The sequence below is a fragment of the Balaenoptera ricei genome (genome assembly GCF_028023285.1).
Source record: "Balaenoptera ricei isolate mBalRic1 chromosome 2 unlocalized genomic scaffold, mBalRic1.hap2 SUPER_2_unloc_1, whole genome shotgun sequence".
Classification (NCBI taxonomy): domain Eukaryota; kingdom Metazoa; phylum Chordata; class Mammalia; order Artiodactyla; family Balaenopteridae; genus Balaenoptera; species Balaenoptera ricei.
The window spans coordinates 1470491-1485445 of NW_026777415.1; positions in this window are offsets into that span (position 1 = coordinate 1470491).

The following is a 14955-nucleotide window of genomic DNA, read 5'->3' on the forward strand; positions in this document are numbered from 1 at the left end:
TGGCGCGGGAGATGGGGACTGTCAAACACCTGTGATGGGGAGAGAGCTGGGGTCTGTCACATATCTGTGATGTTGAGACAAGTGGGGGCTGCCACATACCTCTGATGGGGAGATAGTTGGGGGCTTTCAGGCACCTGTGATGCGGACACAGCTGGGGTCTGTCACACACCTGTGATGTGGAGAGAGCTGGGGGCTGTCACTTACCTGTGATCAGGAGAGAGCTGGGGGCTGTCACACACCTGTGAAGGGGAAGGGATGGGGAATGTCACTCCCCTGTGATGGGGAGTGAGCTGGGGACTGACACACCTGTGATGGGGAGAGAGCTGGGGGCTGTCACTCGCCTCTAATGGGGAGAGAGCTCGCGGCTATCACACACCTGTGATGGGGAAAGACATGCGGACTGTCAAACACCTGTGATGGGGAGAGCCCTGGGGGCTGTCACATACCTGTGATGCGGAGACAGCTGGTGTCTTTCACATACCTCTGATGTGGAGACAGCTAAGGGCTAACACATACTTGTGATGGGGAGAAAGTTGGGTGCTGTCAGGCATCTGTGATGTGGAGACAGCTGGGAGTTGTCACATACCTGTGATTGGGAGAAAGCTGGGGTCTGTCACTCACCTATGATGTGGAGAGAGCTGGGGGCTATCACACAGCTTTGATGGGGAGAGAGATGGGGACTGTCACATACCTGTGACGCTGAGACAGCAGGGGGCTGTCACTTAACTGTGACGGGTAGAGCTGGGGGCCGCCACTCACCTGTGATGGGGAGAGAGCTGGGGGCTGTCACTCACCTGTAATGAGGAGAGAGATGGGGGCTGTCTCTCACCTGTGATGGGGAGAGAGCTGGGGGCTGTCATCCTCCTATGAAGAGGAGAAAGCTGGGCGTTGTCACTCACCTGTGATATGGAGAGAGCTGGGGACGGTCAAACACCTGTGATGGGGAGAGAGCTTGGGTTTGTCACATACCTGTGATATTGAGACAGCTGTGGTCTATCGCATACCTATAATGGGGAGACAGCTGGGGGCTGTGACATACCTGTGATGGGGAAAGAGTAGGAGGCTGTCACGCACCTGTGATATAGAGACAGCTGGCGACGGTCACACAACTGTGATGGGGAGAGAGCTGGTGGCTGTCACTCACTTGTGATGGGGAGAGAGATGGGGGCTGTCAATCAACTGTGATGGGGCGGGAACTGGGGGCTGTCATCCACCTGTGAAGGGGAAAGAGCTGGGGCTTCCTCGCACCTGTGATATGGAGACAGCTGGGGATGGTCGAACACCTGTGACGAGGAGAGAGCTTGGCGTTGTCACATACCTGTGATGTGGAGACAGCTGCGGGCTGTCACACTGCTGTGATTGGGGGAGAGCTGGGGGCTGTCACTCACCGGGGATGGGGAGAGAGCTGGGTGCTCACACATACCTATGATGCACAGAAAGCTAGTGGTTGTCACATCCCTGTGATGTGGAGACAATGGGGGTTGTGACATACCTCTGATGGGGAGAGAGTTGGGGGTGTTAGGGTCCTGTGATGCGGAGAAAGATGGAGTCTCTCATATACCTGTGATGCGGAGAGAGCTGGGATCTCTTGTTCACTAGAAATGGGGAGAGAGCTGGGGTCTGTCACACACCTGTGATGGGGAAAGAGATGGGGACTGTCAAACACCTGTGATGGGGAGAGACCTGGGGGCTGTCAGATACCTGTGATGCGGAGACAGCTGGTGTGTTTCACATACCTGTGATGTGGAGACAGCTGGGGGTTGACACATACCTGTGAAGGGGAGAAAGTTGGGGGCTGTCAGGCTCCTGTGATGCGGAATCAGCTGGGCGCTGTCACATACCTGTGATGGGGAAAAAGCTGGGGTCTATCACTCACCTGTGATGGGGAGAGAGCTGGGGTCTGTCGCACACCTGTGATTGGGAGAGAGCTGGGGCTCACCCATACCTGTGATGCGTAGAGACCTAGTGGTTGTCACATACCTGTGATGTGGAGACAATGGGCGTTGTGACATACCTGTGATGGGGAGAGAGTTGGGGGCTGTTAGGCTCCTGTGATGTGGAGACAGCTGGGGGCTCTCAGATACCTGTGATGGGGAGAGAGCTGGGGGCTGTCACTCACCTGTGATGGGGAGAGAGCTGGGGGCTGTCACACACCTGTGAATCTGAGAGAGCTGGGCATTGTCACTCACCTTTGATTTGGAGACACCTGGGGACGGTCACACACCTGTGATGGGGAGAGAGCTGGGGGCTGTCACTCACTTGTCATGGGGAGAGAGATGGGGGCTGTCACATACATGCGTTGGAGCGATAGCTAGGGGCCGTCACCCACCTGTGAAAGGGAGAGAGTTGGGGGCTTTCACGCACCTGTGATATGGAGACATCTGGGATCGGTCACACACCTGTGATGGGGAGAGAGCTGGGGGCTGTTACTCACTTGTGATGGGGCGAGAGCTGGGGGCTGTCACCCACCTGTGAAGGGGAAAGAGCTGGGGGCTTTCACGCACCTGTGATATGGAGACAACTGGGGACGGTCACGCACGTGTGATGGGGAGAGAGCTGGGGACTGACACACCTGTGATGGGGAGAGAGCTGAGGGCTGTCACTCACCTCTAATGGGGAGAGAGCTCGCGGCTATCACAAACCTGTGATGGGGAAACACATGCGGACTGTCAAACACCTGTGATGGGGAGAGACCTGGGGGCTGTCACATACCTGTGATGCGGAGACAGCTGGTGTCTTTCACATACCTGTGATGTGGAGACAGCTAGGGCTAACGCATACCTGTGATGGGGAGAAAGTTGGGTGCTCTCAGGCATCTGTGATGTGGAGACAGATGGGAGTTGTCACATACCTGTGATTGGGAGAAAGCTGCGGTCTGTCACTCACCTATGATGTGGAGAGAGCTGGGGGCTATCACACAGCTTTGATGGGGAGAGAGATGGGGACTGTCACATACCTGTGACGCTGAGACAGCTGGGGGCTGTCACGTAACTGTGACGGGTAGAGCAGGGGCCGCAACTCACCTGTGATGGGGAGAGAGCTGGGGGCTGTCACTCACCTGTAATGAGGAGAGAGATGGGGGCTGTCTCTCACCTGTGGTGGGGAGAGAGCTGGGGGCTGTCACATACCTGTGATGAGGAGAGACTTGGGCTTTGTCATGCACCTGTGATGCGGAGACAGCTGGGGGCTGTCACATACCTGTGATGGGGAGAGAGCTGGGGGCTGTAAGTAACCAGTGATGGGGAGAGAGCTGTGGAATGTCACACACCTGATATGGGGAGAGAGCTTGGGGTTGTCACACACTGTTATGGGGAGAGAGATGGGGATTGTCCCTTACTTGTAATGCTAAGACAGCTGTGGGCTGTCACACTGCTGTGATTGGGAGACAGCTGGGGGCTGTCAGTTCCCAGGGATGGGGAGAGAGCCGGGGGCTCACACATACCTATGATGCAGAGACAGCTAGTGGTTGTCACATCCCTGTGATGTGGAGACAATGGGGGTTGTGATATACATGTGATGGGGAGAGAGTTGGGGGCTGTTATGGTCCTGTGATGCGGAGAAAATTGGGGGCTCTCATATACCTGTGATGGGGAGAGGGCTGGGATCTCTTGCTCACCTGAAATGGGGAGAGAGCTGGGGTCTTTCACACACCTGTGATGGGGAAAGAGATGGGGACTGTCAAACACCTGTGATGGGGAGAGACCTGGGGGCTGTCAGATACCTGTGATGCGGAGACAGCTGGTGTGTTTCACATACCTGTGATGTGGAGACAGCTGGGGGCTGACACATACCTGTGATGGGGAAAAAGTTGGGGGCTGTCAGGCTCTTGTGATGCGGAATCAGCTGGGGGCTGTCACATACCTGTGATGGGGAGAAAGCTGGGGCCTATCACTCACCTGTGATGGGGAGAGAGCTGGGGTCTGTCGCACACCTGTGATGGGGAGAGAGCTGGGGGTTGTCACTCCCCTATGATGGGGAGAGAGCTGGGGCTCACATATACCTGTGATGCGTAGACAGCTAGTGGTTGTCACATACCTGTGATGTGGAGACAATGGGCGTTGTGACATACCTGTGATGGGGAGAGAGTTGGGGGCTGTTAGGCTCCTTTGATGCGGAGACAGCTAAGGTCTCTCAGACACCTGTGATGGGGAGAGAGCTGGGGGCTGTCACTCACATGTGATGGGGCGAGAGCTGGTGGCTGTCACACACCTGTGAATGGGAGAGAGCTGGACATTGTCACTCACCTGTGATATGGAGACACCTGGGGACGGTCACACACCTGTGATGGAGAGAGAGCTGGAGGCTGTCACTCACTTGTGATGGGGAGATAGATGGGGGCTGTCACATACATGTGTTGGAGCGATAGCTAGGGGCCGTCACCCACCTGTGAAAGAGAGAGAGCTTGGCGTTGTCACGCACCTGTGATATGGAGATAGATGGGGACGGTCACACACCTGTGATGGAGGGAGAGCTGGGGGCTGTCACACACCTGTGATGGCGCGGGAGATGGGGACTGTCAAACCCCTGTGATGGGGAGAGAGCTGGGGTCTGTCACATACCTGTGATGTTGCGACAAGTGGGGGCTGCCACATACCTCTGATGGGGAGATAGTTGGGGGCTTTCAGGCACCTGTGATGCGGACACAGCTGGGGTCTGTCACACACCTGTGATGTGGAGAGAGCTGGGGGCTGTCACTTACCTGTGATCAGGAGAGAGCTGGGGGCTGTCACACACCTGTGAAGGGGAAGGGATGGGGAATGTCACTCCCCTGTGATGGGGAGTGAGCTGGGGACTGACACACCTGTGATGGGGAGAGAGCTGGGGGCTGTCACTCGCCTCTAATGGGGAGAGAGCTCGCGGCTATCACACACCTGTGATGGGGAAAGACATGCGGACTGTCAAACACCTGTGATGGGGAGAGCCCTGGGGGCTGTCACATACCTGTGATGCGGAGACAGCTGGTGTCTTTCACATACCTCTGATGTGGAGACAGCTAAGGGCTAACACATACTTGTGATGGGGAGAAAGTTGGGTGCTGTCAGGCATCTGTGATGTGGAGACAGCTGGGAGTTGTCACATACCTGTGATTGGGAGAAAGCTGGGGTCTGTCACTCACCTATGATGTGGAGAGAGCTGGGGGCTATCACACAGCTTTGATGGGGAGAGAGATGGGGACTGTCACATACCTGTGACGCTGAGACAGCAGGGGGCTGTCACATAACTGTGACGGGTAGAGCTGGGGGCCGCCACTCACCTGTGATGGGGAGAGAGCTGGGGGCTGTCACTCACCTGTAATGAGGAGAGAGATGGGGGCTGTCTCTCACCTGTGATGGGGAGAGAGCTGGGGGCTGTCATCCTCCTATGAAGAGGAGAAAGCTGGGCGTTGTCACTCACCTGTGATATGGAGAGAGCTGGGGACGGTCAAACACCTGTGATGGGGAGAGAGCTTGGGTTTGTCACATACCTGTGATATAGAGACAGCTGTGGTCTATCACATACCTATAATGGGGAGACAGCTGGGGGCTGTGACATACCTGTGATGGGGAAAGAGTAGGAGGCTGTCACGCACCTGTGATATAGAGACAGCTGGCGACGGTCACACAACTGTGATGGGGAGAGAGCTGGTGGCTGTCACTCACTTGTGATGGGGAGAGAGATGGGGGCTGTCAATCAACTGTGATGGGGCGAGAGCTGGGGGCTGTCATGCACCTGTGAAGGGGAAAGAGCTGGGGCTTCCTCGCACCTGTGATATGGAGACAGCTGGGGATGGTGGAACACCTGTGACGAGGAGAGAGCTTGGCGTTGTCACATACCTGTGATGTGGAGACAGCTGCGGGCTGTCACACTGCTGTGATTGGGGGAGAGCTGGGGGCTGTCACTCACCGGGGATGGGGAGAGAGCTGGGTGCTCACACATACCTATGATGCACAGAATGCTAGTGGTTGTCACATCCCTGTGATGTGGAGACAATGGGGGTTGTGACATACCTCTGATGGGGAGAGAGTTGGGGGTGTTAGAGTCCTGTGATGCGGAGAAAGATGGAGTCTCTCATATACCTGTGATGCGGAGAGAGCTGGGATCTCTTGTTCACCTGAAATGGGGAGAGAGCTGGGGTCTGTCACACACCTGTGATGGGGAAAGAGATGGGGACTGTCAAACACCTGTGATGGGGAGAGACCTGGGGGTAGTCAGATACCTGTGATGCGGAGAAAATTGGGGGCTCTCATATACCTGTGATGGGGAGAGAGCTGGGATCTCTTGCTCACCTGAAATGGGGAGAGAGCTGGGGTCTTTCACACACCTGTGATGGGGAAACACATGCGGACTGTCAAACACCTGTGATGGGGAGAGACCTGGGGGCTGTCAGATACCTGTGATGCGGAGACAGCTGGTGTGTATCACATACCTGTGATGTGGAGACAGCTGGGGGCTGACACATACCTGTGATGGGGAAAAAGTTGGGGGCTGTCAGGCTCTTGTGATGCGGAATCAGCTGGGGGCTGTCACATACCTGTGATGGGGAGAAAGCTGGGGCCTATCACTCACCTGTGATGGGGAGAGAGCTGGGGTCTGTCGCACACCTGTGATGGGGAGAGAGCTGGGGTCTGTCGCACACCTGTGATGGGGAGAGAGCTGGGGGTTGTCACTCCCCTATGATGGGGAGAGAGCTGGGGCTCACATATACCTGTGATGCGTAGACAGCTAGTGGTTGTCACATACCTGTGATGTGGAGACAATGGGCGTTGTGACATACCTGTGATGGGGAGAGAGTTGGGGGCTGTTAGGCTCCTTTGATGCGGAGACAGCTAAGGTCTCTCAGACACCTGTGATGGGGAGAGAGCTGGGGGCTGTCACTCACATGTGATGGGGCGGGAGCTGGGGGCTGTCACACACCTGTGAATGGGAGAGAGCTGGACATTGTCACTCACCTGTGATATGGAGACACCTGGGGACGGTCACACACCTGTGATAGAGAGAGAGCTGGAGGCTGTCACTCACTTGTGATGGGGAGATAGATGGGGGCTGTCACATACATGTGTTGGAGCGATAGCTAGGGGCCGTCACCCACCTGTGAAAGAGAGAGAGCTTGGCGTTGTCACGCACCTGTGATATGGAGATAGATGGGGACGGTCACACACCTGTGATGGCGCGGGAGATGGGGACTGTCAAACACCTGTGATGGGGAGAGAGCTGGGGTCTGTCACATACCTGTGATGTTGAGACAAGTGGGGGCTGCCACATACCTCTGATGGGGAGATAGTTGGGGGCTTTCAGGCACCTGTGATGCGGACACAGCTGGGGTCTGTCACACACCTGTGATGTGGAGAGAGCTGGGGGCTGTCACTTACCTGTGATCAGGAGAGAGCTGGGGGCTGTCACACACCTGTGAAGGGGAAGGGATGGGGAATGTCACTCCCCTGTGATGGGGAGTGAGCTGGGGACTGACACACCTGTGATGGGGAGAGAGCTGGGGGCTGTCACTCGCCTCTAATGGGGAGAGAGCTCGCGGCTATCACACACCTGTGATGGGGAAAGACATGCGGACTGTCAAACACCTGTGATGGGGACAGCCCTGGGGGCTGTCACATACCTGTGATGCGGAGACAGCTGGTGTCTTTCACATACCTCTGATGTGGAGACAGCTAAGGGCTAACACATACTTGTGATGGGGAGAAAGTTGGGTGCTGTCAGGCATCTGTGATGTGGAGACAGCTGGGAGTTGTCACATACCTGTGATTGGGAGAAAGCTGGGGTCTGTCACTCACCTATGATGTGGAGAGAGCTGGGGGCTATCACACAGCTTTGATGGGGAGAGAGATGGGGACTGTCACATACCTGTGACGCTGAGACAGCAGGGGGCTGTCACATAACTGTGACGGGTAGAGCTGGGGGCCGCCACTCACCTGTGATGGGGAGAGAGATGGGGGCTGTCTCTCACCTGTGATGGGGAGAGAGCTGGGGGCTGTCATCCTCCTATGAAGAGGAGAAAGCTGGGCGTCGTCACTCACCTGTGATATGGAGAGAGCTGGGGACGGTCAAACACCTGTGATGGGGAGAGAGCTTGGGTTTGTCACATACCTGTGATATAGAGACAGCTGTGGTCTATCACATACCTATAATGGGGAGACAGCTGGGGGCTGTGACATACCTGTGATGGGGAAGAGTAGGAGGCTGTCACGCACCTGTGATATAGAGACAGCTGGCGACGGTCACACAACTGTGATGGGGAGAGAGCTGGTGGCTGTCACTCACTTGTGATGGGGAGAGAGATGGGGGCTGTCAATCAACTGTGATGGGGCGGGAACTGGGGGCTGTCATCCACCTGTGAAGGGGAAAGAGCTGGGGCTTCCTCGCACCTGTGATATGGAGACAGCTGGGGATGGTGGAACACCTGTGACGAGGAGAGAGCTTGGCGTTGTCACATACCTGTGATGTGGAGACAGCTGCGGGCTGTCACACTGCTGTGATTGGGGGAGAGCTGGGGGCTGTCACTCACCGGGGATGGGGAGAGAGCTGGGTGCTCACACATACCTATGATGCACAGAAAGCTAGTGGTTGTCACATCCCTGTGATGTGGAGACAATGGGGGTTGTGACATACCTCTGATGGGGAGAGAGTTGGGGGTGTTAGAGTCCTGTGATGCGGAGAAAGATGGAGTCTCTCATATACCTGTGATGCGGAGAGAGCTGGGATCTCTTGTTCACCTGAAATGGGGAGAGAGCTGGGGTCTGTCACACACCTGTGATGGGGAAAGAGATGGGGACTGTCAAACACCTGTGATGGGGAGAGACCTGGGGGCTGTCAGATACCTGTGATGCGGAGACAGCTGGTGTGTTTCACATACCTGTGATGTGGAGACAGCTGGGGGTTGACACATACCTGTGAAGGGGAGAAAGTTGGGGGCTGTCAGGCTCCTGTGATGCGGAATCAGCTGGGCGCTGTCACATACCTGTGATGGGGAAAAAGCTGGGGTCTATCACTCACCTGTGATGGGGAGAGAGCTGGGGTCTGTCGCACACCTGTGATTGGGAGAGAGCTGGGGCTCACCCATACCTGTGATGCGTAGAGACCTAGTGGTTGTCACATACCTGTGATGTGGAGACAATGGGCGTTGTGACATACCTGTGATGGGGAGAGAGTTGGGGGCTGTTAGGCTCCTGTGATGTGGAGACAGCTGGGGGCTCTCAGATACCTGTGATGGGGAGAGAGCTGGGGGCTGTCACTCACCTGTGACGGGGAGAGAGCTGGGGGCTGTCACACACCTGTGAATCTGAGAGAGCTGGGCATTGTCACTCACCTGTGATTTGGAGACACCTGGGGACGGTCTCACACCTGTGATGGGGAGAGAGCTGGGGGCTGTCACTCACTTGTGATGGGGCGAGAGCTGGGGGCTGTCACCCACCTGTGAATGGGAAAGAGCTGGGGGCTTTCACGCACCTGTGATATGGAGACAACTGGGGACGGTCACGCACGTGTGATGGGGAGAGAGCTGGGGACTGACACACCTGTGATGGGGAGAGAGCTGAGGGCTGTCACTCACCTCTAATGGGGAGAGAGCTCGCGGCTATCACAAACCTGTGATGGGGAAACACATGCGGACTGTCAAACACCTGTGATGGGGAGAGACCTTGGGGCTGTCACATACCTGTGATGCGGAGACAGCTGGTGTCTTTCACATACCTGTGATGTGGAGACAGCTAAGGGCTAACACATACCTGTGATGGGGAGAAAGTTGGGTGCTCTCAGGCATCTGTGATGTGGAGACAGATGGGAGTTGTCACATACCTGTGATTGGGAGAAAGCTGCGGTCTGTCACTCACCTATGATGTGGAGAGAGCTGGGGACTATCACACAGCTTTGATGGGGAGAGAGATGGGGACTGTCACATACCTGTGACGCTGAGACAGCTGGGGACTGTCACGTAACTGTGACGGGTAGAGCAGGGGCCGCAACTCACCTGTGATGGGGAGAGAGCTGGGGGCTGTCACTCACCTGTAATGAGGAGAGAGATGGGGGCTGTCTCTGACCTGTGGTGGGGAGAGACCTGGGGGCTGTCACATACCTGTGATGAGGAGAGACTTGGGGTTTGTCATGCACCTGTGATGCGGAGACAGCTGGGGGCTGTCACATACCTGTGATGGGGAGAGAGCTGGGGGCTGTAAGTAACCAGTGATGGGGAGAGAGCTGTGGAATGTCACACACCTGATATGGGGAGAGAGCTTGGGGTTGTCACACACTGTTATGGGGAGAGAGATGGGGATTGTCCCTTACTTGTAATGCTAAGACAGCTGTGGGCTGTCACACTGCTGTGATTGGGAGACAGCTGGGGGCTGTCAGTTCCCAGGGATGGGGAGAGAGCCGGGGGCTCACACATACCTATGATGCAGAGACAGCTAGTGGTTGTCACATCCCTGTGATGTGGAGACAATGGGGGTTGTGATATACATGTGATGGGGAGAGAGTTGGGGGCTGTTATGGTCCTGTGATGCGGAGAAAATTGGGGGCTCTCATATACCTGTGATGGGGAGAGAGCTGGGATCTCTTGCTCACCTGAAATGGGGAGAGAGCTGGGGTCTTTCACACACCTGTGATGGGGAAAGAGATGGGGACTGTCAAACACCTGTGATGGGGAGAGACCTGGGGGCTGTCAGATACCTGTGATGCGGAGACAGCTGGTGTGTTTCACATACCTGTGATGTGGAGACAGCTGGGGGCTGACACATACCTGTGATGGGGAAAAAGTTGGGGGCTGTCAGGCTCTTGTGATGCGGAATCAGCTGGGGGCTGTCACATACCTGTGATGGGGAGAAAGCTGGGGCCTATCCCTCACCTGTGATGGGGAGAGAGCTGGGGTCTGTCGCACACCTGTGATGGGGAGAGAGCTGGGGGTTGTCACTCCCCTATGATGGGGAGAGAGCTGGGGCTCACATATACCTGTGATGCGTAGACAGCTAGTGGTTGTCACATACCTGTGATGTGGAGACAATGGGCGTTGTGACATACCTGTGATGGGGAGAGAGTTGGGGGCTGTTAGGCTCCTTTGATGCGGAGACAGCTAAGGTCTCTCAGACACCTGTGATGGGGAGAGAGCTGGGGGCTGTCACTCACATGTGATGGGGCGAGAGCTGGTGGCTGTCACACACCTGTGAATGGGAGAGAGCTGGACATTGTCACTCACCTGTGATATGGAGACACCTGGGGACGGTCACACACCTGTGATGGAGAGAGAGCTGGAGGCTGTCACTCACTTGTGATGGGGAGATAGATGGGGGCTGTCACATACATGTGTTGGAGCGATAGCTAGGGGCCGTCACCCACCTGTGAAAGAGAGAGAGCTTGGCGTTGTCACGCACCTGTGATATGGAGATAGATGGGGACGGTCACACACCTGTGATGGAGGGAGAGCTGGGGGCTGTCGCACACCTGTGATGGCGCGGGAGATGGGGACTGTCAAACCCCTGTGATGGGGAGAGAGCTGGGGTCTGTCACATACCTGTGATGTTGCGACAAGTGGGGGCTGCCACATACCTCTGATGGGGAGATAGTTGGGGGCTTTCAGGCACCTGTGATGCGGACACAGCTGGGGTCTGTCACACACCTGTGATGTGGAGAGAGCTGGGGGCTGTCACTTACCTGTGATCAGGAGAGAGCTGGGGGCTGTCACACACCTGTGAAGGGGAAGGGATGGGGAATGTCACTCCCCTGTGATGGGGAGTGAGCTGGGGACTGACACACCTGTGATGGGGAGAGAGCTGGGGGCTGTCACTCGCCTCTAATGGGGAGAGAGCTCGCGGCTATCACACACCTGTGATGGGGAAAGACATGCGGACTGTCAAACACCTGTGATGGGGAGAGCCCTGGGGGCTGTCACATACCTGTGATGCGGAGACAGCTGGTGTCTTTCACATACCTGTGATGTGGAGACAGCTAAGGGCTAACACATACTTGTGATGGGGAGAAAGTTGGGTGCTGTCAGGCATCTGTGATGTGGAGACAGCTGGGAGTTGTCACATACCTGTGATTGGGAGAAAGCTGGGGTCTGTCACTCACCTATGATGTGGAGAGAGCTGGGGGCTATCACACAGCTTTGATGGGGAGAGAGATGGGGACTGTCACATACCTGTGACGCTGAGACAGCAGGGGGCTGTCACATAACTGTGATGGGTAGAGCTGGGGGCCGCCACTCACCTGTGATGGGGAGAGAGCTGGGGGCTGTCACTCACCTGTAATGAGGAGAGAGATGGGGGCTGTCTCTCACCTGTGATGGGGAGAGAGCTGGGGGCTGTCATCCTCCTATGAAGAGGAGAAAGCTGGGCGTTGTCACTCACCTGTGATATGGAGAGAGCTGGGGACGGTCAAACACCTGTGATGGGGAGAGAGCTTGGGTTTGTCACATACCTGTGATATAGAGACAGCTGTGGTCTATCACATACCTATAATGGGGAGACAGCTGGGGGCTGTGACATACCTGTGATGGGGAAAGAGTAGGAGGCTGTCACGCACCTGTGATATAGAGACAGCTGGCGACGGTCACACAACTGTGATGGGGAGAGAGCTGGTGGCTGTCACTCACTTGTGATGGGGAGAGAGATGGGGGCTGTCAATCAACTGTGATGGGGCGAGAGCTGGGGGCTGTCATCCACCTGTGAAGGGGAAAGAGCTGGGGCTTCCTCGCACCTGTGATATGGAGACAGCTGGGGATGGTGGAACACCTGTGACGAGGAGAGAGCTTGGCGTTGTCACATACCTGTGATGTGGAGACAGCTGCGGGCTGTCACACTGCTGTGATTGGGGGAGAGCTGGGGGCTGTCACTCACCGGGGATGGGGAGAGAGCTGGGTGCTCACACATACCTATGATGCACAGAATGCTAGTGGTTGTCACATCCCTGTGATGTGGAGACAATGGGGGTTGTGACATACCTCTGATGGGGAGAGAGCTGTGGGCTGTCACTCACCTGTAATGAGGAGAGAGATGGGGGCTGTCTCTCACCTGTGGTGGGGAGAGAGCTGGGGGCTGTCACATACCTGTGATGAGGAGAGACTTGGGGTTTGTCATGCACCTGTGATGCGGAGACAGCTGGGGGCTGTCACATACCTGTGATGGGGAGAGAGCTGGGGGCTGTAAGTAACCAGTGATGGGGAGAGAGCTGTGGAATGTCACACACCTGATATGGGGAGAGAGCTTGGGGTTGTCACACACTGTTATGGGGAGAGAGATGGGGATTGTCCCTTACTTGTAATGCTAAGACAGCTGTGGGCTGTCACACTGCTGTGATTGGGAGACAGCTGGGGGCTGTCAGTTCCCAGGGATGGGGAGAGAGCCGGGGGCTCACACATACCTATGATGCAGAGACAGCTAGTGGTTGTCACATCCCTGTGATGTGGAGACAATGGGGGTTGTGATATACATGTGATGGGGAGAGAGTTGGGGGCTGTTATGGTCCTGTGATGCGGAGAAAATTGGGGGCTCTCATATACCTGTGATGGGGAGAGAGCTGGGATCTCTTGCTCACCTGAAATGGGGAGAGAGCTGGGGTCTTTCACACACCTGTGATGGGGAAAGAGATGGGGACTGTCAAACACCTGTGATGGGGAGAGACCTGGGGGCTGTCAGATACCTGTGATGCGGAGACAGCTGGTGTGTTTCACATACCTGTGATGTTGAGACAGCTGGGGGCTGACACATACCTGTGATGGGGAAAAAGTTGGGGGCTGTCAGGCTCTTGTGATGCGGAATCAGCTGGGGGCTGTCACATACCTGTGATGGGGAGCAAGCTGGGGCCTATCACTCACCTGTGATGGGGAGAGAGCTGGGGTCTGTCGCACACCTGTGATGGGGAGAGAGCTGGGGGTTGTCACTCCCCTATGATGGGGAGAGAGCTGGGGCTCACATATACCTGTGATGCGTAGACAGCTAGTGGTTGTCACATACCTGTGATGTGGAGACAATGGGCGTTGTGACATACCTGTGATGGGGAGAGAGTTGGGGGCTGTTAGGCTCCTTTGATGCGGAGACAGCTAAGGTCTCTCAGACACCTGTGATGGGGAGAGAGCTGGGGGCTGTCACTCACCTGTGATGGGGCGAGAGCTGGTGGCTGTCACACACCTGTGAATGGGAGAGAGCTGGACATTGTCACTCACCTGTGATATGGAGACACCTGGGGACGGTCACACACCTGTGATGGAGAGAGAGCTGGAGGCTGTCACTCACTTGTGATGGGGAGATAGATGGGGGCTGTCACATACATGTGTTGGAGCGATAGCTAGGGGCCGTCACCCACCTGTGAAAGAGAGAGAGCTTGGCGTTGTCACGCACCTGTGATATGGAGATAGATGGGGACGGTCACACACCTGTGATGGGGAGAGAGCTGGGGTCTGTCACATACCTGTGATGTTGAGACAAGTGGGGGCTGCCACATACCTCTGATGGGGAGATAGTTGGGGGCTTTCAGGCACCTGTGATGCGGACACAGCTGGGGTCTGTCACACACCTGTGATGTGGAGAGAGCTGGGGGCTGTCACTTACCTGTGATCAGGAGAGAGCTGGGGGCTGTCACACACCTGTGAAGGGGAAGGGATGGGGAATGTCACTCCCCTGTGATGGGGAGTGAGCTGGGGACTGACACACCTGTGATGGGGAGAGAGCTGGGGGCTGTCACTCGCCTCTAATGGGGAGAGAGCTCGCGGCTATCACACACCTGTGATGGGGAAAGACATGCGGACTGTCAAACACCTGTGATGGGGAGAGCCCTGGGGGCTGTCACATACCTGTGATGCGGAGACAGCTGGTGTCTTTCACATGCCTGTGATGTGGAGACAGCTAAGGGCTAACACATACTTGTGATGGGGAGAAAGTTGGGTGCTGTCAGGCATCTGTGATGTGGAGACAGCTGGGAGTTGTCACATACCTGTGATTGGGAGAAAGCTGCGGTCTGTCACTCACCTATGATGTG